The 27,939-nt window shown below is 39.2% G+C and overlaps 1 long non-coding RNA gene across 2 annotated transcripts in view; it reads left to right on the forward strand.

Annotated features, from left to right (window-relative positions):
- Nucleotides 1–27,939, forward strand: part of LOC140847176 (uncharacterized) — a 393,974-nt gene that overhangs the window by 227,956 nt on the left and 138,079 nt on the right. For both annotated transcript variants that reach the window (XR_012126880.1, XR_012126892.1), the window contains one exon: nucleotides 19,703–19,756. This is a non-coding gene — a long non-coding RNA (uncharacterized lncRNA). The remainder of the gene's footprint in view (nucleotides 1–19,702; nucleotides 19,757–27,939) is intronic.

Below are 27,939 nucleotides of genomic sequence, written 5' to 3' on the forward strand. Positions count from 1 at the left end.
GTTCTAAGCCTCACCACTGTTGATCCCCAATTTCTCACCTGATGGCCCCCCTGCGACTGTGCCTGTATTAGGTTGTTCCTCCCTTGAGGAATCTTACCCGTCTCTGGCTAACCAATCATCTTCTGGGGCCATACAGGGAGATGTAAAGTTGGTAAGTGAGAGAGAAGCCATATTGTTTGAAAAGGTTAGCTTTTTACTTCTTTGCAGATTTATGCCCTGTGGCTTCTATGCCCAGCATTTGTCTTGAGTTATCTTTACCACTTGGGGGAATTATGATACTCGGTAAATTTGATATGAGGCATGAATTCTATTTAAGGGTTATAATTAGGAAGGAAGAAGAAAAGCTATAGAGGTAGCATATGGAAGAAAACATGGGAGGATTGATTATTTCTTTGACATATTTCTTGTAGAGTAACTAAGCATGTATAGGTTTTAACTACTAATTAAATTGCACACACACATTAACATAATAGGAATACAGTTACATAACCAAAGCAGATCTATAATTACCAGCCATCTCCAGTGAAGCCAAGAAAACCATTTAGGCACCCTAGGCATTTGTGAAAATTTGTCTATGATATGATGGACATTGTCCAACTGTACTTGAACAGTCTGATAGAAATCAGACAAATTAAAACAACCCATTCCTGGGAACTATTCACATCCCATATGTTCTTTTAACAGTACATAGTCTGTAGTCGTAAGATTTTGGAGCGCTACAACTTGCACTTCTCCTAATTCTTGGTTGAGTTCCAACAGTATAGATCCAGTCAAATTTGTTGCTTTAATGAAAGCACAGGCCAGCTTAGATATCTCCTTCTTCATTCCAATGGCAATTGGTGGGATGCAGCTACAACTGCAGCAGCGCCTGGATCTTTGTTGAGGTTTTTTGATGATCATCTTCTGGTATGACTCTTCCAGAGAGTGCTGATATTGGAAGTTCTTCTTCATATCATATCTTAGTTTATTTTCTGGGTAGCCAAATTAGACTTTGATCCTCTGTTTAAACACAAACAGACCCTTTGCCCTCACTTTGATATGCCCTTTATACCATTGTGTAGAACTCATTGGAGGTCACCACACAGGAACTGCTTTTTTGTTTTGTTTTGTTTTGTTTTGTTCTCATTAAACTACACTTACATGATGAATATTATGTTTACTAGGCTCTCCCCTATACCAGGTCCCCCCTATAAACCCCTTTACAGTCACTGTCAATCAGCATAGCAAAATGTTGTAGAATCACTACTTGTCTTCTCTGTGTGGTACAGCCCTCCCCTTTCTCCCCCCCCATGCATGCTAATCTTAATACCCCCCTTCTTCTTCTCCGCCCCTTATCCCTCCCTACCCACCCATCCTCCCCAGTCCCTTTCCCTTTGGTACCTGTTAGTCCATTTTTGGGTTCTGTAATTCCACTGCTGTTTTGTTCCTTCAGTTTTTCCTTTGTTCTTATACTCCACAGATGAGTGAAATCATTTGGTATTGCTCTTTATCCACTTGGCTTATTTCACTGAGCATAATACCCTCCAGCTCCATCCATGTTGCTGCAAATGGTAGGATTTGCCCTTTTCTTATGGTTGAGTAGTATTCCATTGTGTATATGTACCACATCTTCTTTTTCCATTCATCTATCGATGGACATTTAGGTTGCTTCCAATTCTTGGCTATTGTAAATAGTGCTGTGATAAACATAGGGGTGCATCTGTCATTCTCAAACTTGATTGCTGCATTCTTAGGGTAAATTTCTAGGAGTGGAATTCCTGTGTCAAATGGTAAGTCTGTTTTGAGCATTTTGATGTACCTCCATAATGCTTTCCACAATGGTTGAACTAATTTACATTTCTACCAGCAGTGTAGAAGGGTTCCCCTTTCTCCACAGCCTTGCCAACATTTGTTGTTGTTTGTCTATTGGATGTCAGCCATCCTTACTGGTGTGAGGTGATACCTCATTGTAGTTTTAATTTGCATTTCTCTGATAATTACTGATGTGGAGCATCTTTTCATGTGTCTGTTGGCCATCTGTATTTCTTTTTTAGAGAACTGTCTGTTCAGTTCCTCTGCCCATTTTTTAATTCGGTTATTTGTTTTTTGTTTGTTGAGGTGTGTGAGCTCTTTATATATCCTGGACATCAAGCCTTTATCGGATCTGTCATTTTCAAATATATTCTCCCATACTGTAGGGTTCCTTTTTGTTCTATTGATGGTGTCTTTTGCTGTGCAGAAGCTTTTCAGCTTAATATAGTCCAAATTGTTCATTTTTGCTGTTGTTTTCCTTGCCTGGGGAGATATGTTCAAGAAGAGGTCACTCATGTTTATGTCTAAAAGGTTTTTGCCTATGTTTTTTTCTAAGAGTTTTATGGTTTCATGACTTACATTCAGTTCTTTGATCCATTTTGAATTTACTTTTGTGTATGGGGTTAGACAATGGTCCAGTTTCATTCTCCTACATGTAGCTGTCCAGCTTTGCCAGCACCATCTGTTGAAGAGACTGTCATTTCACCATTGTATGTCCATGGCTCCTTTATCAAATATTAATTGACCATATATGTTTGGGTTCATGTCTGGAGTCTCTAATCTATTCCACTGGTCTGTGGCTCTGTTCTTATGCCAGTACCAAATTGTCTTGATTACTATGGCTTTGTAGTAGAGCTTGAAGTTGGGGAGTGAGATCCCCCCTACTTTATTCTTCTTTCTCAGGATTGCTTTGGCTATTCAGGGTCTTTGGTGTTTCCATATGAATTTTTGAATTATTTGTTCCAGTTCATTGAAGAATGTTGCTGGTAATTTGAGAGGGATTGCATCAAATCTGTATATTGCTTTGGGCAGGATGGCCATTTTGACGATATTAATTCTTCCTAGCCATGAGCATGGGATGAGTTTCCATTTGTTAGTGTCCCCTTTAATTTCTCTTAAGAGTTACTTGTAGTTTTCAGGGTATACGTCTTTCACTTCTTTGGTTAGGTTTATTCCTAGGTATTTTATTCTTTTTGATGCAATTGTGAATGGAATTGTTTTCCTGATTTTTCTTTCTATTGGTTCATTGTTAGTGTATAGGAAAGCTACAGATTTCTGTGTGTTAATTTTGTATCCTGCAACTTTGCTGTATTCCGATATCAGTTCTAGTAGTTTTGGAGTGGAGTCTTTAGGGTTTTTTATGTACAATATCATATGATCTGCAAATAGTGACAGTTTAACTTCTTCTTTACCAATCTGGATTCCTTGTATTTCTTTGTTTTGTCTGATTGCCATGGCTAGGACCTCAGTACTATGTTAAATAACAGTGGGGAGAGTGGGCATCCCTGTCTAGTTCCCGATCTCAGAGGAAATGCTTTCAGCTTATCGCTGTTCAGTATAATGCTGGCTGTGGGTTTATCATATGTGGCCTTTATTATGTTGAGGTACTTGCCCTCTATTCCCATTTTGCTGAGAGTTTTTATCATGAATGGATGTTGAATTTTGTCAAATGCTTTTTCAGCATTTATGGAGGTGATCATGTGGTTTTTGTCGTTCTTTTTGTTGATGTGGTGGATGATGTTGATGGATTTTCAAATGTTGTACCATCCTTGCATCCCTGGGATGAATCCCACTTGGTCATGGTGTATGATCCTTTTGATATACTGTTGAATTCTGTTTGCTAATATTTTATTGAGTATTTTTGCATCTACATTCATCAGGGATATTGGTCTGTAATTTTCTTTTTTTGTGGGGTCTTTGCCTGGTTTTGGTATTAGGGTGATGTTGGCTTCATAGAATGAGTTTGGGAGTATTTCCTCTTCTTCTATTTTTTGGAACACTTGAAAGAGAATGGGTATTATGTCTTCTCTGTGTGTCTGATAAAATTCTGAGGTAAATCTGTCCGGCCCCGGGGTTTTGTTCTTCGGTAGTTTTTTGATTACCCTTTCAATTTCTTTGCTCGTAATTGGTTTGTTTAACTTTTGTGTTTCTTCCTTGGTCAGTCTTGGGAGGTTGTATTTTTCTAGGAAGTTGTCCATTTCTTCTAGGTTTTCCAGCTTGTTGGCATATAGGTTTTCATAGTAGTCTTTAATAATTCTTTGTATTTCTGTGGAGTCTGTCGTGATTTTTCAGTTCTCATTTCTGATTCTGTTGATTTGTGTTGATTCTCTCTTTCTCTTAATAAGTTTGGCTAGAGGCTTATCTATTTTGTTTATTTTCTCAAAGAACCAGCTCTTGGTTTCGTTGATTTTTGCTATTGTTTTATTCTTCTCAATTTTGTTTATTTCTTCTCTGATCTTTATTATGTCTCTCCTTCTGCTGACTTTAGGCCTCATTTGTTCTTCTTTTTCCAGTTTCGATAATTGTGATGTTAGACTACTTATTTGGGATTGTTCTTCCTTCTTCAAGTGTGCCTGGATCGCTATATACTTTCCTCTTAAGACTGCTTTCGCTGCGTCCCATAGAAGTTGGGGCTTTGTGTTGTTGTTGTCATTTGTTTCCATATATTCCTTGATCTCTATTTTAATTTGTTCATTGATCCATTGATTATTTAGAAGCATGTTGTTAAGCCTCCATGTGTGTGTGAGCCTTTTTGTTTTCTTTGTAGAATTTATTTCTAGTTTTATACCTCTGTGTTCTGAAATGTTGGTTCGTAGAATTTCAATATTTTGGAATTTACTGAGGCTCATTTTGTGAGCTAGTATATGGTCTATTCTGGAGAATGTTCCATGTGCACTTGAGAAGAATGTATATCCTGTTGCTTTTGGATGTAGAGTTCTATAGATATCTATTAGGTCCATCTGTTCTAGTGTGTTGTTCAGTGCCTCTGTGTCCTTACGTATTTTCTGCCCGGTGGATCTATCCTTTGGGGTGAGTGGTGTGTTGAAGTCTCCTACAATGAATGCATTGCCGTCTATTTCCTTCTTTAGTTCTGTTAGTATTTGCTTCACATATGCTGGTGCTCCTGTATTGGGTGCATATATATTTAGAATGGTTATATCCTCTTGTTGGACTGAGCCCTTTATCATTATGTAGTATCCTTCTTTATCTCTTGTTACTTTCTTTGTTTTGAAGTCTATTTTCTCTGATATTAATACTGCAACCCCTGCTTTCTTCTCACTGTAAATATGTTTTTCCATCCCTTGACTTTTAGTCTATGCTTGCCTTTGGGTTTAAGGTGAGTTTCTTGTAAGCAGCATATAGATGGGTCTTGCTTTTTTATCCATGCTATTACTCTGTGTCTTTTGATTGGTGCATTAAGTCCATTTACATTTAGGGTGACTATTGAGAGATATGTACTTATTGCCATTGCAGGCTTAAGATTCGTGGTTACCAAAGGTTCAAGGTTAGCTTCTTTAGTATCTTACTGCCTAACTTAGCTCGCTTTTTGAGCTGTTATATACACTGTCTGGAGATTCTTTTCTTCTCTCCCTTCTTATTCCTCCTCCTCCATTCTTCATATGTTGTGTGTTTTGTTCTGTGCTCTTTTTAGGAGTGATCCCATCTAGAGCAGTCCCTGTAGGATGCCCTGTAGAGGTGGTTTGTGGGAAGCAAATTCCCTCAGCTTTTGCTTGTCTGGGAATTGTTTAATCCTGCCATCATATTTAAATGATAGTCGTGCTGGATACAGTATCCTTGGTTCAAGGCCCTTCTGTTTCATTGCATTAAGTATATCATGCCATTCTCTTCTGGCCTGTAGGGTTTCTGTCGAGAAGTCTGATGTTAGCCTGATGGGTTTTCCTTTATAGGTAACGTTTTTCTCTCTAGCTGCCTTTAAAACTCTTTCCTTGTCCTTGATCCTTACCATTTTAATTATTACGTGTCTTGGTGTTGTCCTCCTTGGATCCTTTCTGTTGGGGTTTCTGTGTATTTCCGTGGTCTGTTCTATTATTTCCTCCCCCAGTTTGGGGAAGTTTTCAGCAATTATTTCTTCAAAGAGACTTTCTATCCCTTTTCCTCTCTCTTCTTCTTCTGGTACCCCTATAATACGGATATTGTTCCTTTTGGATTGGTCACATAGCTCTCTTAGTATTGTCTCATTCCTGGAGATCCTTTTATCTCTCTCTATGTCAGCTTCTATACATTCCTGTTCTCTGGCTTCTATTCCTTCAATGGCCTCTTGCATCTTATCTATTCTGCTTATAAATCCTTCCAGGGTTTGTTTCACTTCTGTAATCTCCTTCTTCCTGGCATCTCCCTGTGATCTCCCTCCAGACTTCATCCCTTAGCTCTTGCATATTTCTCTGCATCTCTGTCAGCATGTTTATGATTTTTATTTTGAATTCTTTTTCAGGAAGACTTGTTAGGTCTGTCTCCTTCTCAGGTGTTGACTCTGATCTTTGTCTGCCTGTAGTTTTGCCTTTTCATTGTGATAGAGATAGTTTGCAGAGCTGGTACGAGTGACAGCTGGAAGAGCTTTTCTTCTTTTTGGTTTTTGGCCTTCCTGTCCTGGGAGAATAGCGGCCTCTAGTGGCTTGTGCTGGGCAGCTGTGGGCAGACAGGGCTTCTGCTTCCTGCCCTGCTGCTATGGAGTTTGTCTTCACTGTCACTGTGGGCGTGGCCTGGCTCAGGCTGCTGCTCCAAGATGGTGGAGCCCCATTGGAGGGGGAGCGGCCAGGAGGCTATTTATCTCTGTAAGGCGCCTCTGTGCTCCCTGATGCCCAGTGGGTTAGAGTGCCCAAAGAACCCGAGATTCCCTGCCTCTGGACTAACTGTCCTTCCCTGCCACTTTAAGACTTCCAAAAAGCACTCTCCAAACCAAAACAACAACAACAAAAAAAAAATTAAATAAATAATTTAAAAAAAAAAAAGAAAAAAGCATGATTTTCTTTGTCCTCAGGTGCCAGTCTCAGGCACTCGCTCACCGGTCTTGCTTCCCTGTTTCCCTAGTATTGGGGTCCCTGTCCCTTTTAGACTTCCAAAAAGCACTCGCCAAAAACAAAAAAAAATGAAAAAAAACCAATGGCCGCTGCCGTTTCTTTCTTCTCCGGCGTCGGCCTCAGGCACCCGCTCACCTGTCCTCCCACCCTGTTTCCCTAGTATCCAGGACCCCACGCATGCACTGTGTGTGCGCTCTGGTCCGGATGGCTGGTGCCTGGTGTTCAGCAGTCCTGGACTCCTTCTCCCTCCCTGCTGACCTCTCTCCTCCCGCCAGGAGCTGGGGGGAGGGGCGCTCGAGTCCCGCTGGGCCAGGGCTTGTGTCTTACCCCCTTCACGAGGTGCTAGGTTCTCTCAGGTGTGGATGTGGTCTGGGTGTTGTCCTGTGTCCTATGGTCTCTATTTTAGGAAGAGTTGTCTTTGTTATATTTTCATAGATATATGTGGTTTTGGGAGGAGATTTCTGCTGCTGTACTCACGCCGCCATCTTGGCTCCTCCTGGTGTCTGTTTGTTTTTAAATAATTTATTGAGATGAAATTCACTTAACATAGAGTTAACCATCTTAACTAAACAATGCAGTGGCATTTAGGACAGTCACAATATTGTGCAAGTATTACCTCTATTTAGTTTCAAAAATTTCTATCACTCCAAAGTAGGACCCCATACACAGTAAGCAGTCTTTCCCCGTTCTCTCCTCCCCAGAACCCTTAGCAACTATCAGTCAAAAACTGTTGTCTCCATGGAGTCACCTCTTCTGTGCATTTCATATAAATGGAGTCATATAAATGATCATTCATGTCTGGCTTCTTTTATGTAGTGTAATGTTTTGGAGATGACTTTTAAAAAAATCTGGCAATCTATTTTTTTAAAATTTTAAGGTAAAATTTGCATACAATTAAATGCAAAGATGGTAAGTATAGAGCTTGCAGAGTTATAATAAATGTAAATACTTGTGCAGTCTCTACTCAATTGAAATACAGAACATTTGTCACCCCAGAAATTTCTTTTTAAAATAAATTTAAAGTATTTTGTTTTTGATGGTGTTATAAATGACATTCTTTCTGAGGTTTTATATTCTAATTGCTTATTGTTGGTATATAGGTATTATTTTTATATATCAACCTTGTATAATGAGACCACAATAAATTTACTTCTTCATTTTAGAAGGTTTTTCTTTTGAAGATCCCTTAAAATTTTATATATAAATGATCGTGCCTTCTGTAAATAAAAGACTATTTGACTTCTTTTTCCAATCTGCAGGATTACTATTTATTTTTCTTGCTGTATTGCTCTGGCTAGTCCTCTCAGTGTACTAGAGACTAGAAGCATGATAGTGGACATCTTGCCAAAATGACTGTAGGAATGAAATCGTAGATGTTGGTCACACAAATGGTATAATAGAGGCAAAAGGAAGCAGAAAAGGAGGCAGATGGAGAGCTGTTGAGTCAGAAATGCCCCATGATGTACAGACAAGTTCTTGCAATGAAATATTGTAGAGTCCCCTTACTTTTGTCTTTGGATCCACCCCAGACCATAGCATATCCTAGAAGGGTGGATTTCTGCAAGGTTTTTTGAGCAATTGTTATGCATTTATTTAATCTCTGCTTCTAAAATGTGTTTTTTTCTAATTATAAAATATTCATGGGGGCGGAGCCAGGATGGCGGCGTGAGTAGAGCAGTGGAAATCTCCTCCCAAAAACACATAGAGCTATGAAATGTAAGAAAGAAAACTCTTCCTAAAATAGACACCAGAGGACACAGGACAACATCCAGACCACATCCACACCTGCAAGAACCCAGCACCTTGCGAAGGGGGTAAGATACAAGCCCCAGCCTGGCGGGACCCGAGCTCCCCTCCCCCTGGCTCCTGGCAGGTGGAAAGAAACTGGAGCGGTTTTTTTTTTTTTTGGCGAGTGCTTTTTGGAAGCCTTAAAGGGACAGGGACCCCGGTGCTAGGGAGACAGGGCGGCAGGACCGGTGAGTGGGTGCCTGGGACTGGCGCCTGAGGACAAAGAATATCGTGCATTTTTCTCTATGGGACCGGTGGGCGGGTGCCTGAGACCGGCACCGGAGGACGGAGGAAATCGTGCGTTTTCCCCCTTTTTTTTCTGTTTTTGGCAAGTGCTATTAGGAAGCCTTAAAGGGACAGGGACCCGGGTGCTAGGGAGGCAGAGCAGCAGGACCAGTGAGCAAGTACCTGGGACTGGTGCCTGAGGACAAAGAATATCGTGCATTTTTCCCTGCGGGACGGTGGGCGGGTGTTTTTTGGAAGCCTTGAAGGGACAGGGACCCCGGTGCTAGGGAGGCAGGGCAGCAGGACCACTGAGCAGGTGCCTGGGACTGGCACCTGAGGATAAAGAATATCGCGCATTTTTCCCTGTGGGACTGGTGGGCGGGTGCCTGAGACCGGTACCTGAGGACGGAGGAAATCACGCGTTTTTCCCCTTTTTTTTTCTCTTTTTGGCAAGTGCTTTTTGGAAGCCTTAAAGGGACAGGGACTCCGGTGCTAGGGAGGCAGAGCAGCAGGACCAGTGAGCGGGTGCCTGGGACCGGCGCCTGAGGACAAAGAATATCGTGCGTTTTTCCCTGCGGGACAGTGGGCGGGTGCTTTTTGGAAGCCTTGAAGGGACAGGGACCCCGGTGCTAGGGAGGCAGGGAAGCAGGACCAGTGAGCGGGTGTCTGGGACTGGCGCCTGAGGACAAAAAAAATCGCGTGTTTTTTCCTTTTTTTTTTTTTTCTGTTCCCTCTCTCATTGTTGCTGTTGTTGTTTTGGTTTGGAGAGTGCTTTTTGGAAGTCTTAAAGTGGCAGGGAAGGACAGTTAGTCCAGAGGCAGGGAATCTCGGGTTCTTTGGGCACTCTAACCCACTGGGCAGCAGGGAGCACAGAGGCGCCTTACAGAGATAAATAGCCTCCTGGCCGCTCCCCCTCCAATGGGGCTCCACCATCTTGGAGCAGCAGCCTGAGCCAGGCCACGCCCACAGTGACAGTGAAGACAAACTCCATAGCAGCAGGGCAGGAAGCAGAAGCCCTGTCTGCCCACAGCTGCCCAGCACAAGCCACTAGAGGCCGCTATTCTCCCAGGACAGGAAGGCCAAAAACCAAAAAGAAGAAAAGCTCTTCCAGCTGTCACTCGTACCAGCTCTGCAAACTATCTCTATCACAATGAAAAGGCAAAACTACAGGCAGACAAAGATCAGAGTCAACACCTGAGAAGGAGACAGACCTAACAAGTCTTCCTGAAAAAGAATTCAAAATAAAAATCATAAACATGCTGACAGAGATGCAGAGAAATATGCAAGAGCTAAGGGATGAAGTCTGGAGGGAGATCACAGGGAGATGCCAGGAAGAAGGAGATTACAGAAGTGAAACAAACCCTGGAAGGATTTATAAGCAGAATAGATAAGATGCAAGAGGCCATTGAAGGAATAGAAGCCAGAGAACAGGAATGTATAGAAGCTGACATAGAGAGAGATAAAAGGATCTCCAGGAATGAGACAATACTAAGAGAACTATGTGACCAATCCAAAAGGAACAATATCCGTATTATAGGGGTACCAGAAGAAGAAGAGAGAGGAAAAGGGATAGAAAGCCTCTTTGAAGAAATAATTGCTGAAAACTTCCCCAAACTGGGGGAGGAAATAATAGAACAGACCACGGAAATACACAGAAACCCCAACAGAAAGGATCCAAGGAGGACAACACCAAGACACATAATAATTAAAATGGTAAGGATCAAGGACAAGGAAAGAGTTTTAAAGGCAGCTAGAGAGAAAAACGTTACCTATAAAGGAAAACCCATCAGGCTAACATCAGACTTCTCGACAGAAACCCTACAGGCCAGAAGAGAATGGCATGATATACTTAATGCAATGAAACAGAAGGGGCTTGAACCAAGGATACTGTATCCAGCACGACTATCATTTAAATATGATGGCGGGATTAAACAATTCCCAGACAAGCAAAAGCTGAGGGAATTTGCTTCCCACAAACCACCTCTACAGGGCATCCTACAGGGACTGCTCTAGATGGGATCACTCCTAAAAAGAGCACAGAACAAAACACACAACATATGAAGAATGGAGGAGGAGGAATAAGAAGGGAGAGAAGAAAAGAATCTCCAGACAGTGTATATAACAGCTCAAAAAGCGAGCTAAGTTAGGCAGTAAGATACTAAAGAAGCTAACCTTGAACCTTTGGTAACCACGAATCTTAAGCCTGCAATGGCAATAAGTACATATCTCTCAATAGTCACCCTAAATGTAAATGGACTTAATGCACCAATCAAAAGACACAGAGTAATAGCATGGATAAAAAAGCAAGACCCATCTATATGCTGCTTACAAGAAACTCACCTTAAACCCAAAGGCAAGCATAGACTAAAAGTCAAGGGATGGAAAAACATATTTCAGGCAAACAACAGTGAGAAGAAAGCAGGGGTTGCAGTATTAATATCAGAGAAAATAGACTTCAAAACAAAGAAAGTAACAAGAGATAAAGAAGGCCACTACATAATGATAAAGGGCTCAGTCCAACAAGAGGATATAACCATTCTAAATATATATGCACCCAATACAGGAGCACCAGCATATGTGAAGCAAATACTAACAGAACTAAAGAAGGAAATAGACGGCAATGCATTCATTGTAGGAGACTTCAACACACCACTCACCCCAAAGGATAGATCCACCGGGCAGAAAATACGTAAGGACACAGAGGCACTGAACAACACACTAGAACAGATGGACCTAATAGACATCTATAGAACTCTACATCCAAAAGCAACAGGATATACATTCTTCTCAAGTGCACATGGAACATTCTCCAGAATAGACCATATACTAGCTCACAAAATGAGCCTCAGTAAATTCCAAAATATTGAAATTCTACGAACCAACATTTCAGAACACAGAGGTATAAAACTAGAAATAAATTCTACAAAGAAAACAAAAAGGCTCACAAACACATGGAGGCTTAACAACATGCTTCTAAATAATCAATGGATCAATGAACAAATTAAAATAGAGATCAAGGAATATATGGAAACAAATGACAACAACAACACAAAGCCCCAACTTCTATGGGACGCAGCGAAAGCAGTCTTAAGAGGAAAGTATATAGCGATCCAGGCACACTTGAAGAAGGAAGAACAATCCCAAATAAATAGTCTAACATCACAATTATCGAAACTGGAAAAAGAAGAACAAATGAGGCCTAAAGTCAGCAGAAGGAGGGACATAATAAAGATCAGAGAAGAAATAAACAAAATTGAGAAGAATAAAACAATAGCAAAAATCAACGAAACCAAGAGCTGGTTCTTTGAGAAAATAAACAAAATAGATAAGCCTCTAGCCAAACTTATTAAGAGAAAGAGAGAATCAACACAAATCAACAGAATCAGAAATGAGAACTGAAAAATCACGACAGACTCCACAGAAATACAAAGAATTATTAAAGACTACTATGAAAACCTATATGCCAACAAGCTGGAAAACCTAGAAGAAATGGACAACTTCCTAGAAAAATACAACCTCCCAAGACTGACCAAGGAAGAAACACAAAAGTTAAACAAACCAATTACGAGCAAAGAAATTGAAACGGTAATCAAAAAACTACCGAAGAACAAAACCCCGGGGCCGGACAGATTTACCTCAGAATTTTATCAGACACACAGAGAAGACATAATACCCATTCTCTTTCAAGTGTTCCAAAAAATAGAAGAAGAGGAAATACTCCCAAACTCATTCTATGAAGCCAACATCACCCTAATACCAAAACCAGGCAAAGACCCCACAAAAAAAGAAAATTACAGACCAATATCCCTGATGAATGTAGATGCAAAAATACTCAATAAAATATTAGCAAACAGAATTCAACAGTATATCAAAAGGATCATACACCATGACCAAGTGGGATTCATCCCAGGGATGCAAGGATGGTACAACATTTGAAAATCCATCAACATCATCCACCACATCAACAAAAAGAACGACAAAAACCACATGATCACCTCCATAGATGCTGAAAAAGCATTTGACAAAATTCAACATCCATTCATGATAAAAACTCTCAGCAAAATGGGAATAGAGGGCAAGTACCTCAACATAATAAAGGCCACATATGATAAACCCACAGCCAGCATTATACTGAACAGCGAGAAACTGAAAGCATTTCCTCTGAGATCGGGAACAAGACAGGGATGCCCACTCTCCCCTCTATTATTTAACATAGTACTGGAGGTCCTAGCCATGGCAATCAGACAAAACAAGGAAATACAAGGAATCCAGATTGGTAAAGAAGAAGTTAAACTATCACTATTTGCAGATGATATGATATTGTACATAAAAAACCCTAAAGACTCCACTCCAAAACTACTGGAACTGATATCGGGATACAGCAAAGTTGCAGGATACAAAATTAACACACAGAAATCTGTAGCTTTCCTATACACTAACAATGAACCAATAGAAAGAGAAATCAGGAAAACAATTCCATTCACCATTGCATCAAAAAGAATAAAATACGTAGGAATATACCCAACCAAAGAAGTGAAAGACTTATACTCTGAAACTACAAGTCACTCTTAAGAGAAATTAAAGGGGACACTAATAAATGGAAACTCATCCCCTGCTCATGGCTAGGAAGAATTAATATCGTCAAAATGGCCATCCTGCCCAAAGCAATATACAGATTTGATGCAATCCCTCTCAAATTACCAGCAACATTCTTCAATGAACTGGAACAAATAATTCAAAAATTCATATGGAAACACCAAAGACCCTGAATAGCCAAAGCAATCCTGAAAAAGAATAACGTAGGGGGGATCTCACTCCCCAACTTCAAGGTCTACTACAAAGCCATAGTAATCAAGACAATTTGGTACTGGCACAAGAACAGAGCCACAGACCAGTGGAACAGACTAGAGTCTCCAGACATTAACGCAAACATATATGGTCAATTAATATTGATAAAGGAGCCATGGAGATACAATGGCAAAATGACAGTCTCTTCAACAGGTGGTGCTGGCAAAGCTGGACAGCTACATGTAGGATAATGAAACTGGACCATTGTCTAACCCCATATAGAAAGGTAAACTCAAAATGGATCAAAGACCTGAATGTAAGTCATGAAACCATTAAACTCTTGGAAAAAAACATAGGCAAAAACCTCTTAGACATAAACATGAGTGACCTCTTCTTGAACATATCTCCCCGGGCAAGGAAAACAACAGCAAAAATGAGCAAGTGAGACTACATTAAGCTGAAAAGCTTCTGTACAGTGAAAGACACCATCAATAGAACAAAAAGGAACTCTACGGTATGGGAGAATACATTTGAAAATGACAGATCCCATAAAGGCTTGACGTCGAGAATATATAAAGAGCTCACATGCCTCAACAATCAAAAAACAAATAACCGAATTAAAAAATGGGCAGAGGAACTGAACAGACAGTTCTCTAAAAAAAAAATACAGATGGCCAACAGACACATGAAAAGATGCTCCACATCGCTAATTATCAGAGAAATGCAAATTAAAACTACAATGATGTATCACCTCACACCAGTAAGGATAGCTGCCATCCAAAAGACAAACAACAACAAATGTTGGCGACGCTGTGGAGAAAAGGGAACCCTCCTACACTGCTGGTGGGAATGTAAATTAGTTCAACCATTGTGGAAAGCAGTATGAAGGTTCCTCAAAAGGCTCAGAATAGAAATACCATTTGACCCAGGAATTCCACTCCTAGGAATTTACCCTAAGAATGCAGCAATCAAGTTTGAGAAAGACAGATGCACCCCTATGTTTATCGCAGCACTATTTACAATAGCCAAGAATTGGAAGCAACCCAAATGTCCATAGGTAGATGAATGGATAAAGAAGATGTGGTAAATATACACAATGGAATACTACTCAGCCATAAGAAGTGGAAAAATCCAACCATTTGCAGCAACATGGATGGAGTTAGAGAGTACTATGCTCAGTGAAATAAGCCAAGTGGAGAAAGAGAAATACCAAATGATTTCACTCATCTGAGGAGTATAAGAACAAAGGAAAAACTGAAGGAACAAAACAGCAGCGGAATTACAGAACCCAAAAGTGGACTAACAGGTACCAAAGGGAAAGGAACTGGGGAGGATGGGTGGGCAGGGAGGCATAAGGGGGGGAAAGAAGAAGGGGGATATTAAGATTAGCATGCATGGTGGGGGAGGGAGAAAGGGGAGGGTGGGCTGCACAACACAGAGAGGACAAGTAGTGATTCTACAACAATTTGCTAAGCTGATGGACAGTAACCGTAATGTGGTTGTTAGGGGGGACCTGATATAGGGGAGAGCATAGTAAACATAGTATTCTTCATGTAAGTGTAGATTAAAGATTAAAAAAAAAAAAAGAAAGAAAAAAAGAAAGAAAACGGGGATTACTTCTTGAAAGGATAAAACTATTGGTAAATCAAAGATCAACGCATGCTTTAAATATTCTTAATGTTGATCACTTAAAGGGTGTCAGATGATCAGCTATGGAGGTACTCTTTTCTGATAATATTCCTTTCTCTTAATAAAAAAAAAAAAAGCAGCAGTTCCTGTGTGCTGACCTCCAATTAGTTCTTCACAGTGGAATAGAGGGCATGTCAAAGTGTGGGCAAAGGGTCTGTTTGTTTCTATGCAGAAGATCAAGGCCTAGCTTGGATACCCAGAAAATGAACTAAGATACGATATGAGGAGGAGCTTCCGGCATCAGCACTCTCTGGAGGACTCGTGCCGGGGGATGATCAACAAAAAGCCTCCACAGGGATCTGGGAAATGCTGCGGTTGTGGCTGCATCCACCCCACCGTTTCCTGGACTTGCCATTGGAATGAGGAGGGAGATGTCTAGGCTGGCATGTGTATACAGTGAGACAACGAATTTGACTGGATCTGTACTGTTGGAACTCAACCAGGAGTTGGGAGGGGTGCAACTTGTAGCACTCCAAAATCTTATGACTATAGACTATCTACGGTTAAAAGAACATATGGGATGTGAACAGATCCCAGAAATGGGCTGCTTTAATTTGTCTGATTTCTCTCAGACTGTTCAAGTACAGTTGGACAATATCCATCATATCATAGACAAATTTTCACAAATGCCTAGGGTGCCTAAATGGTTTTCTTGGCTTCACTGGAGATGGATGGTAATTATAGATTTGCTTTGTTTATGTCACTGTATTCCTATTATGTTAATATGTGTGTGCAAATTAGTTAGTAGTTTAAAACCTATACACACTTAAGGTACTCTACAAGAAGATATGTCAAAGAAATAATCAATCCTCCCATGTTTTCTTCCATATGCTACCTCTATAGCTTTTCTTCTTCCTTCCTAATTACAATGCTTAAATAGAATTCGTGCCTCATATTGAATTTACCGAGTATCATAATTCCTCCAGGTGGTAAAGATACCCCGAGACAAGTGCTGGGCATAGAAGCCACAGGGCATAAATCTTCAAAGAAGTAAAAAGCTAACCTTTTCAAACAATATGGCTTCTCTCTCACTTACCAACTTTACATTTCCCTGTATGGCCCCAGAAGATGACTTGTTAGTCAGAGACGGGTAAGATTCCTCAAGGGAGGAACAACCTAAGACAGGCACAGCTGCAGGGGGGCCATCAGGTGAGAAATTGGGGATCAACAGAGGGGAGGCTCAGAACCTCATCCCCCCTGCTTTGAGAGAAATCTTCTGCATCCGTGGATGTTTTTCTGCCCTTGTCTAGCTTGGATTAATACTTAGTCCATAGGCACACAACTGATCATCTATATTTGCCCTCTTACAGCACTAAACTATGTTTTCTACCTTTATCTTGCATCTACCTACCACTTCAGCATTTTATTAAAAATAAAAATAATAATAATAATAAAGGGAGAAATGTGGGATCCACATATAAATCAAGTATAAAAATCAAACGAATATTCATATTTGACCTGATTGTTTATAGTTCATAATGCGTGATCAAAACTGAAAGTTTCTGTGATGAATGCCCTTGTACTGTTCACCATGTAAGGATTTATTCACTATGTAAGAATTCGTTCACCATGTAAGAACTTGTTCGTTATGCTTCAGAAGATTGGAGACTGATGAGAATTAGGCTTAAGATGGATTAATGATTGTGCATTGAGCATTGACCCCCCTATACAGAATTTTATTGTTGTTAACAACCATTTGATCAATAAATATGAGAGATGCCCTCTCAAAAAAAAATAATAATAAATCTGGTTATATAAAACTGTGACAAAAGACAACATATGCAAAGTTAAAAGACAAATGCTAAAATTGGAAAATATTTATGATTTATATTACAAAAACCAGCTTCTAGAAATTGACAAGAACCCCCCCCAACATTAGAATATTTAGAATGGACAAGGATATCAAAAGAGGTCACAAAAAAAATAAATTTAAATGATTGTTAAGCATATGAAAAAAAAGCCAAAACTCACTCATAATAAAAGAAGTGCAAATTTAACTTAAAAAAAAAATCAAACGAATAATCATTCTGACTTGATTGTTTATAGTTCATGATACGTGATCAAAACCAAAAGTTTCTATGATATGACTGCCCTTACACTGTTCACCATCTAAGGACTTATTCACTATGTAAGAACTTGTTCACCATGTAAGAACTTGTTCGTTATGCTTCAGAAGATTGGAGACTGTTGAGAATTAGGCTTGGGGTTGATTAATGACTATGCATTGAGTCCCCTATACAGAATTTTATTGTTGTTAACAACCATTTGATCAATAAATATGAGAGATGCCCTCTCCATAAAAGAAAAAAAATATTCATGGCAAAGGACACCATCAGCAGAACAAAAAGACATCCTACACTATGGGAGAATATATTCATAAATGACATATCCAACAGGGGTTAACATCCAAAATATATAAAGAACTCATATGCTTCAGCACCTAAAAAGTAAATAACCCTATTAAAAAAATGGGTGGAGGATATGAACAGACACTTTCCCAAAGAAGAAATTCAGATGGCCAACAGGCACATGAAAAGTTGCTCCACATCGCTAATTATCAGGGAAATGCAAATTAAAACTGCAATGAGGTATCACTGCATACCAGTTGGGATGGCCAAAATAGAAAAGACTAAGAACAACAAATGCTAGTGAGGATGCAGAGAAAGGTGAACCCTCCTACACTGCTAGTGGGAGTATAAACTTGTTCAGTCATTGTGGAAAGCAGTATGGAGGGTCGTTAAAAAAAAACAAAATAGAAATACCATTTGACCCAGGAATTCTACTCCTAGGAATTTACCCTAAGAATGTAGGATCCCAGTTTCAAAAAGACATATGCACCCCTATGTTTATCGCAGCACTATTCACAATAGCCAAGAAATGGAAGCAACCTAAGTGTCCATCAGTAGATGAATGGATAAAGAACAAGTCATACATATACACAATGTAATATTATTCAGCCATAAGAAGAAAACAAATTCTACCATTTGCAACAACATGGATGGAGCTAGAGGGTATTATGCTCAGTGAAATAAGCCAGGTGGAGAAAGACAAGTATCAAATGATTCCACTTATCTGTGGAGTATAAGAACAAAGAAAAAAAACTGAAGGAACAAAACAGCAGGAGACTCACAGAACCCAAGAATGGACTAATAGTTATCAAAGGGAAAGGGACTGGGTCGTATTAGTGGGAAGGGAGGGAGAAGGGAAATAAGGGGCATTGTGATTAGCACACATAATGTAGTGGGGGGCATGGGTAAGGCAGAATAGCACAGAGAAGACAAGTAGTGGCTCTATAGCAGCTTACTATGCTGATGGACAGTGACTGTAACAGGGTATGGGGGTGGGGACTTGATAATGGAGGGAATCTAGTAACCACAGTGTTGCTTATGTGATTTTATATTAATGATACCAAAGTTAAAAAAAATCTTCATGGACACATTCTAGGAATATTTTCTGCCCAGGAATTGTGATTTACACCATGTGATATGTACTACAGCTGAGTTTTATAAAGTGACTTATCAATGTGGTAGAATTAAATCCACTCAAAGACTGGCAATTTTCAGTGAACTGGAGGTCATCCAATTTTTCACTGCTAGGATTTTATTTTCCTCAAGTCTTAAGACATTCTCATAAAATTGAGAGTTTACCTAGGCTTTTCAAGTGCATTATTCATTATTGTCCTCTCAGAGACCCAGGTAAGCAAATCCAAGGACATCCATTTTTTCCAGCTAAGGAAACTGAGGCTCAGAGAGGTGAATTACCTGCCCAAGTTCACACAGAACAACTGGCAGCACTGGGACTGGAACTTAAGTTCACCCTCTAAAGCCTAGACCCTTTTTTCAGCCTGCTGTTTCCTCACAGACACGATGCAGAGTTCCAGGCCCTGTATCCAACTTCATAAAACACTAGACACTGGAGACTGGGTAGGCTTCCAAACAAAATATAGGGACTCTTACTCTAAAGACAGATATGTTGATGCCATACAGCATAAACTATACTTATCAATTGACTAGTACAAATGAATAAGACTCAGTAAAATTTTCTCCTTGGTAAAGGAGAAGCTGGAAAAATGTTAATAAATTTTTCTGCTCAGATTATTCTGAAACTTCATAAAAGAAGAAAATTAGGCAAGTATCAAGTCAGAAGAGAGATAAGACATGGCAAGATAATTAATGACATGAAAAGGAAAGGGACCTTGAGGAAAGGAATGGCTAGTTGGGTGACAGGAGTCTCATTAAGTCTTCACATACTGAAGTTCTCAGACATCTTTTTGGGGGTGTAAGCTCTGTTGAATGGTCAACATATGAAATCATGTTCAACTTCTCAAATATGACCTGTTTTTCCTACCTCACACCTTTCCTCACATTTTCCTCTTTTCCTAGATTTCCCTTCCTCGCTGATGAATGATGAACAACTCCTTGTCCATCAAGACCCAGGTAAGATCATGTGCTCAGCCAATGCCTCAGTGGGCCCCAGGGAGTCCACTGCTCCTTCGTCCTATGAGTCTTCCATCTACTTTGTATTTCTAAGAAATGGGGTACAATAACATCCAAATGGATTTAGCTATTTGTGTATGTCTAGCCATTTAACTCTAGGGTTCTTGAGGGAGGAGACTGTATCTTACTCATCTCTTCAACCCAGGACCTACATAAATGCTGGCACGTAGTAGACTATCAAAGCCTTTTGCAGCAAACTGAAAAAAACTCACAACAGTGGGACATTCTTCTGTTAAACATACTTTATGTAGCCAGAAAAAACCTCATACACATTCGCATATTGTCTCTAGGTTAGATGCATTACTAAAGAGAAATAAATGTCAGCATTTAATGAGATTTCTCTGCTTATAGTCATGCTGTGGAAAGAGAACATTGCCACTGCTTGTAGAATTTATTGACATCCAAGATTACATGTTGCTTTTGGAATGCATACCATGAAAATAAAAAAGGAACAGCTAGGGAAGTTGGTGAAAATGTGAATGTGCTGGTAAAAAAATACTTAATCTCCAAAGTTATATTTGAATATGTATTTTTCAAATTAACCATCATAAACCACACAACCAAATTACATATTTACCTTGGTGACATCTTAACAGATACAGATATAAATCCTGACTCTGACACTTGTTTGCTCTGTGAGCTCCCATGCCTTTTTTTAAAATTTGGTATCATTAATGTACAATTACTTGAACAACATTATGGTTACTAGACTCCCCCCATTATCAAGTCCCCCTGCATATCCCATTATCCATTCTTGGGTTCTCTGAGTTTGCTGCTGTTTTGTTCCTTCAGTTTTTTTCTTTTTTCTTATACTCCACAGATGAGTGAAATCATTTGGTACTTGTCTTTCTCTGCCTGGCTTATTTCACTGAGCATAATACCCTTTAGCTCCATCCATGTTGTTCAAAATGGTAGGCTTAGTTTCCTTCTTATGGCTGAATAATATTCCATTGTGTATATGTACCATATCTTCTTTATCCATTCATCTATTAATGGACACTTAGGTTGCTTCCATTTCTTGGCTTTTGTAAATAGTGCTGTGATAAACATAGGAGTGCAAAAGTCTCAAACTGAGCTGCTGCATTCTTAGGGTAAATTCCTAGGAGTGGAATTCCTGAGTCAAATGGTATTTCTATTTTTAGTTTTTTTGAGGAACCTCCATAATGCTTTCCACAATGGTTGAACTAGTTTACATTCCCACCAGCACTGTAGGAGGGTTCCCCTTTCTCCACATCCTTGCAACTTTTGTTGTTGTTTGTCTTTTGGATGTTGGCCATCCAAACTAAAGTAAGGTGATATCTCATTGTGGTTTTAATTTGCATTTCTCTGATGATTAGCGATGTGGGGCATCTTTTCATGTGTCTGTTGGCCATATGCATTTCTTCTCTGGAAAATTGTCTCTTGAGATCCTCTGCCCATTTTTTAATTGGATTATTTGCTTTTTGTTTGTTAAGGTGCGTGAGCTCTTTATGTAATTTGGATGTCAACCCCTTATCAGATATGTCATTTATGAATATATTCTCCCATACTGTAGAATGTCTTCTTGGTCTACTGATGGTATCCTTTGTTGTACAGAAGCTTTTTAGTTTGATATAGTCCCACTTGTTCATTTTTGCTTTTGTTTCCCTTGCCTGGGGAGATATATTCATAAAGAAGATGCTCATGTTTATGTCCAAGAGATTTTTGCCTATATAGTTTTCTAAGAGTTTTATGGTTTCATGACTTACATTCAGGTCTTCGATCTATTTTTTGTTTACTTTTGTGTATGGGGTTACACAGTAATCCAATTTCATTCTCTTACATGTAGCTGTCCAGTTTTACCAACACCATCTGTTGAAGAGGCTGGCATTTCCCCATTGTATATCCACAGCTCCTTTTTTGTATATTAATTGACCATATATACTTGAGTTTATATCTGGACTCTCTATTCTGTTCCACTGGTCTCTGGGTCTGTTGTTGTGGTAGTACCAAATTGTCTTCATTACTGCAGCTTTGTTTGTAGTTTGTAGTAGAGCTTGAAGTCAGGGAGCATAATTCCCACTGCTTTATTCTTCCTTCTCAGGATTGCTTTAGCTATTCGGGGTCTTTTGTCATTCCATATGAATTTTTGAACTATTTGCTCTAGTTCATTGAAGAATACTGTAGGTATTTTGATAGGGATTGCATTGAATCTGTAGATTGCTTTAGGCAGGATGGCCATTTTGGCTAAATTAATTCTTCCTAGCCAAGAGCATGGGCTGAATTTCCATTTATTAGTGTCCTCTTTAATTTCTCTTAAGATTGTCCAGTAGTTTTCAGGGTATAGGCCTTTCACTTCCTTGGTTAGGTTTATTCGTAAGTATTTTATTCTTTTTGGTGCAATTTGAATGGAATTGTTTTCCTGATTTCTCTTTCTGCTAGTTCATTAGTGTATAGGAATGCAACAGATTTCTGTGTATTAATTTTGTATCCCACAACTCTGTGGAATTCAGATATTAGATCTAGTAGTTTTGGAGTGGATTCTTTAGGGTTTTTTTATGTACAATATCATGTCATCTGCAAACAGGGAGAGTTTGACTTCTTCCTTGCCTATCTGGATGCCTTTTATTTCTTTGTGTTGTCTGATTGCTCTGGCTAGGACCTCAAGAACTATGTCGAATAAAAGTTGGGGGAGTGGGCATCCTTGTCTTGTTCCTTATTTTAAAGTAGTAGCTTTCAGTTTCTCACTGTTAAGTATAATGTTGGCTGTGGGTTTGTCATATATGGCCTTTATTATGTTGAGGTACTTGCCCTCTATACCCATTTTGTTGAGAGTTTTTATCATGAATGGATGTTGAATTTTGTCAAATGCTTTTTCAGCATCTATGGAGATGATCATGTGGTTTTTGTCCTTCTTTTAGTTGATGTATTGGATGATGTTGATGGATTTTTGAATGTTGTCACTATCCTTGCATCTCTGGGACGAATCCCACTTGATTATGATGCATGGTCTTTTTTATGTATTTTTGAATTCGGTTTGCTAATATTTTGTTGAGTATTTTTGCATCTATGTTCATATGGGATATTGGTCTGTAATTTTCTTTTTTTGTGGTGTCTTTGCCTGGTTTTGGTATACGAGTGATGTTGGTTGGCCTTGTAGAATGAGTTTGGGAGTATTCTCTCCTCTTCTACTTTTTGAAAATCTTTAAGGAGGATGGATATTAGGTTTTCACTAAATGTTTGATAAAATGTAGCAGTGAAGCCATCTGGTACAGGGATTTGTTCTTAGGTAGTTTTTTGATTATCAATTCAATTTCTTTGCTGGTAATTGGTCTATTCAGAGTTTCTGTTTCTGTCTGGGTTAGCCTTGGAAGGTTGTATTTTTCTAGAAAGTTGTCCATTTCTTCTAAGTTATTCAGTTTGTTACCGTATAATTTTTCATAGTATTCTCTCATAATTCTTTTTTTTTTCTGTGGTGTCTGTAGTGATTTTTCCTTTCTCATTTCTGATTCTGTTTATGTGTGTCAGCTCTCTTTTTTTCTTGATAAATCTGGTTAAGGGTTTATCTATTTTATATTTTCTTGAAGAACCAGCTTCTTCTTTCATTAATTCTTTCTGTTGTTTTATTCTTCTCAATTTTATTTATTTCTGCTTTAATCTTTATTATGTCCCTCCTTCTACTGACTTTGGGCCTCATTTGTACTTCCTTTTCTAGTTTCATTAATTGTGAGTTTAGACTGTTCATTTGGGATTGTTCTTCTTTCCTGAGGTAGGCCTGTATTGCAATGTATTTCCCTCTTAGCATGGCCTTCACTGCATCCCACAGATTTTTGTGTTGTTGAAATATTGTTCTCATTTGTCTCCATATATTGCTTGATCTCTGTTTTTATTTGGTAGTTGATCCATTGATTATTAAGGAGTATGTTATTAAGCCTCCATGTGTTTGTGGGCTTTTTCATTTTCTTTGTGCAATTTATTTATGGTTTCATACCTTTGTGATCTGAGAAGCTGGTTGGTACAATTTCAATCTTTTTGAATTTACTGAGGTTCTTTTTGTGGCCTCGTATATGATCTATTCTTGAAAATGTTCCATGTGCACTTGAGAAGAATATGTATCCTGTTGCTTTTGGATGGAGTGTTCTGTAGATGTCCTATCTTTTCTAATACGTTGTTCAGTGCCTCTGTCTCTTTACTTATTTTCTGTCTGATTTATCTGTCCTTTAGAGTGAGTGGTGTGTTGAAGTCTCCTAAAATGAATGCATTGCATTCTATTTCCACCTTTAATTCTGTTAGTATTTGTTTCACATATGTAGGTGCTCCTGTGTTGGGTGCATAGATATTTATAACAGTTATATCTTCCTTTTGGACCGACCCCTTTATCATTATGTAATGTCCTTCTTTGTCCCTTGTTACTTTCTTTGTTTTGAAGTCTATTTTGTCTGATATAAGTACTGCAACTCCTCTTTTTTCTTCTTGTTAGTTGCATGAAATATCTTTTTCCATCCCTTTACTTTCAGTCTGTGTATATCTTTGGGTTTGAAGTGAGTCTCTTGTAGGCAGCATATAGATGGGTCTTGTTTTTTAATCCATTCAGTGACTCTGTGTCTTTTGATTGGTCCATTCAGACCATTTACATTTAGGGCCATTATCGGCAGGCATGTATGTATTGCCACTGCAGGCTTTTAGATTTGTGGTTACCAAAGGTTCAAGGGTAATTCCCTTACTATCTAACAGTCTAATTTAAATCACTTTGTGTGCTATTACGAACACAACCTAAGGGTTCTTTTTTTCCCCCTCCTTTTTCTTCCTCCTCCATTCTTTGTATGTTATGAATCATATTCTGTACTCTTTGTCTATCCCTTGGGTGACATCTATTTAGCCTTAGGAAGGAACACTTCCATCTATAGGAGTCCCTCCAAGATGCACTGTAGAGGTGGTTTGTGGGAGGTAAATTCTCTCAATTGCTTCTTATCTGAAAATTGTTTAATCCCTCCTTCAAATCTAAATGATAACCTTTCGAGGTATAGTATTCTTGGTTCAGCCCTTCTGCTTCATTGCATTAAGTATATCTTGCCACTCCCTTCTGGCCTGTAAGCTTTCTGTTGAGAAGTCTGATGATAGCCTAATGGGTTTCCCTTTATATGTGATCTTTTTTCTCTCTCTAGCTGCTTTTAAAAGTCTGTCTTTATCCTTGATCTTTGCCATTTTAATTATTTTATGTCTTGATATTGTCTTCCTTGGGTCCCTTGTGTTGGGAGATCTGTGAACCTACATGGCTTGAGAGACTTTCTCCTTCCCCAAATTGGGGATGTTTTCAGCAATTACCTCCTCAATGACACTTTCTATCCCCTTTTCTCTCTCTTCTTCTTCTGGTACCACTATAATATGAATATTGTTCCATTTGGATTCATCACACAATTCTCTCAATATTCTTTCATTCTTAGAGATTCTTGTTTCTCTTTGTGCCTCAGCTTCTTTGTATTCCTCTTTTCTAATTTCTATTCCATTTGCTGTCTCTTCTACTACATCTAATCTGCTTTTAAATCCCTCCATTGTATGTTTCATTTCAGATATGGAATTTCTTAATGATTGAATCCCTGACTTAAGTTCATTCCTGAGTTTTTGAATATTTTTCTGTACCTCCATAAGCATGTTTATGATTTTTATTTTGAACTCTCTTTCAGGCAGATTGGTGAGTTCAGTTTCATTTGACCTTTTTTCTGGGGTTTGTGAGATCTTGGTCTGAACCATGTTCTTTTGACGTTTCATATTTCTGTGTGGTGCCCACTAGTGCCCAGAAGCTCCAGGTGTGAGCGTCTGTGCTTTGCGTCTCTAGCTGTTGTAGGTGGGGCCTCCCTCTGGCTGGCCTGATGCCTGCACAGAGACTGCAGGTTTGTGAACCAGTGTTGCCAGGCTAGGAGGAAGGTGCAACAGGCTGCGTGTCATAGTGGGGATCCTTGGAGCTGAGTAGGCAACCAGGGGGAAGGGGCACCTGAAGCTCCTCTAAGTTTACAACCAGCTGGGCAGAGCCCACCCAGACAACCTTGTCCAGGTCTCCCCCCCACCCCCCCGCACAGCAAGCTCTGTGCAAACCCCACTCCTTCAGCAGCTCTCTCGCTGCTAGGAAGCCTCGCAGACTGCCTGCCTTTCCCTTCTTCCAGAGCGGCTGGGTGTGGTTCCCCTTCTCCACAAATGGCCAAAATCTCAGTCTCTCAAGCACTCCACCTGTCTGAGCTCCCCAACATCCAGAGCACCACACAGTGTAGGTTTCTGCTCCCAAAGCAGACCTCCAGGGCTGGGTATTCAGCAGTCCCAGGCTTCCACTCCCTTACCCTGCTCTGTTTCTCTTCCTCCCGCTTGTGAGCTTGTGTGGGGGAAGGGCTTGGGTCCCTCCAGTTCAAGGCTTTTGTAAGTACCCTGTTTCGTGAGGTCTGCTCTGTTCGTGAGGTCTGTGTGCAGCCTAGTTCAGCCTTCTTTCTTGTTGTTTTAGGGTTAGTTATATCAATTAACTACATTTTCATACTATCTGTGGTTTTGGGAGGAGTTCTCCATCTCACCTCTGATACCACCATCTTGAATCCTCCCATGCCTTTTTGAGCCTTATCTGTCTGTTAAATGGAGACAATGCACATTTTTGGAAAATGTAAAATGTCTGTCATTAAAATTATGTTGTTATAAAGAGTCTAATTACCCCTCAGTCAGTTCACAGATTCAGCCCAATTCCTCTTAAAATTCCAATGGAATTTTTTTTAGAATTGGAGGAAGTATTTTCAGGTTTATCTAGAAAAATATCAGTGTGGGGCGAGTCAAGAACACTTTGGAAAAGAGGAATAATGAAGGTATACCTACACCAGATGTATGACAGCACATCATAAAGTTAGAGTAATATAAAAAGTGTTGGTACAGGGATAGGCCAGACAGGCATAGTACACTAGATTTTAGTACATAATATGAATGGGATTTCAAATTAGGAATGAGGGCAGAGAATGTTCAGTGACTAGATTGGCACAATTGACTAGTCTTTTGGAAAAATGATAGCTTAGTGCTATAAGTTAGGTTTAGCTCTACATATTTTATGCCAACTAATGTTTTCAATTCTCACAGTATTTCTATAAGTAGGTACTATTATTACCACCATCTTACAGATGAAGAAATTGAGACACAGACAAACTAAGTAATTTGCCCAAGATCATGCAACTAGTCAGGAACAGAGCTGTAATTTGAACCCAGCAGTCTGGAGTCTGGGTCCATACTGCTAACCACTATGCTGTGTACTGTCTTCCAGCCTCATACTTTGCACCAAAAATGCCTTTCAAATGTGTCAAAATTTAAAATTATATTTAAAAATAAAACCAGAAGAAAGTATAAATGAATCTTTCTATAATCTTGGGCTGTGTGAGGTGTTTTTAAATGACATTAAAATCAGAAATTATAAAAGAAATAATACTAGATTTGACTCTATAAAAATATCTTAGCAAAGCTGAACCAAACCAACAAAATTACAAATTAAAAAAATGAACCAAACCAACCAGACAACAACTAAAACAACACACCATCAAATGACAAACTGGAACACAAGCAATATAAATGGTCAAATATTAATAGATCAATGAAGAAAGAAAGAATTCAACAGAGGATTGGTGAAATAACTCCTGGTATATCCATGCATGATAGAAAATGACCATTTTTTAAAACATCAGTGTAGACTGTGATTTATTGGCATGGAAATATGCTTGTAATACATTAGTTTATGAATAGAAATTTATAAACTTACACTATGATCCTATTTGTGGGGGGAAAAGCATATGGGTGCTTGTATGAGTGTGTGTGTTTATATATATATTGCATATATAAACACATAAAACAAATGTGTATATATGAAAAAACCTGAAATGGTAAAATCAGAAATATCTCTGGGTAGTATGCTTATGGATGACTTTTTACCTTTTTTCCTATGCACCTTATTGATTGCCAAAATTCCTTACAGTATGCAAGCATTTCTTAAATTATGAAGTAGTCTAAGCTTTGAATGACCTTTTTCCATAAAGTTAGTAGGAGAGGACTATTCCAAGAGTATAATAAATTTATATATTCCAAGGTTACAGTTATTTCTATGATGTTTTGCTGGAAAGCTTATGGTTTGGGGAGAACAGCTTATACTAAAA

The sequence above is a fragment of the Manis javanica genome, chromosome 2 (assembly GCF_040802235.1).
Source record: "Manis javanica isolate MJ-LG chromosome 2, MJ_LKY, whole genome shotgun sequence".
Lineage (NCBI taxonomy): Eukaryota > Metazoa > Chordata > Mammalia > Pholidota > Manidae > Manis > Manis javanica.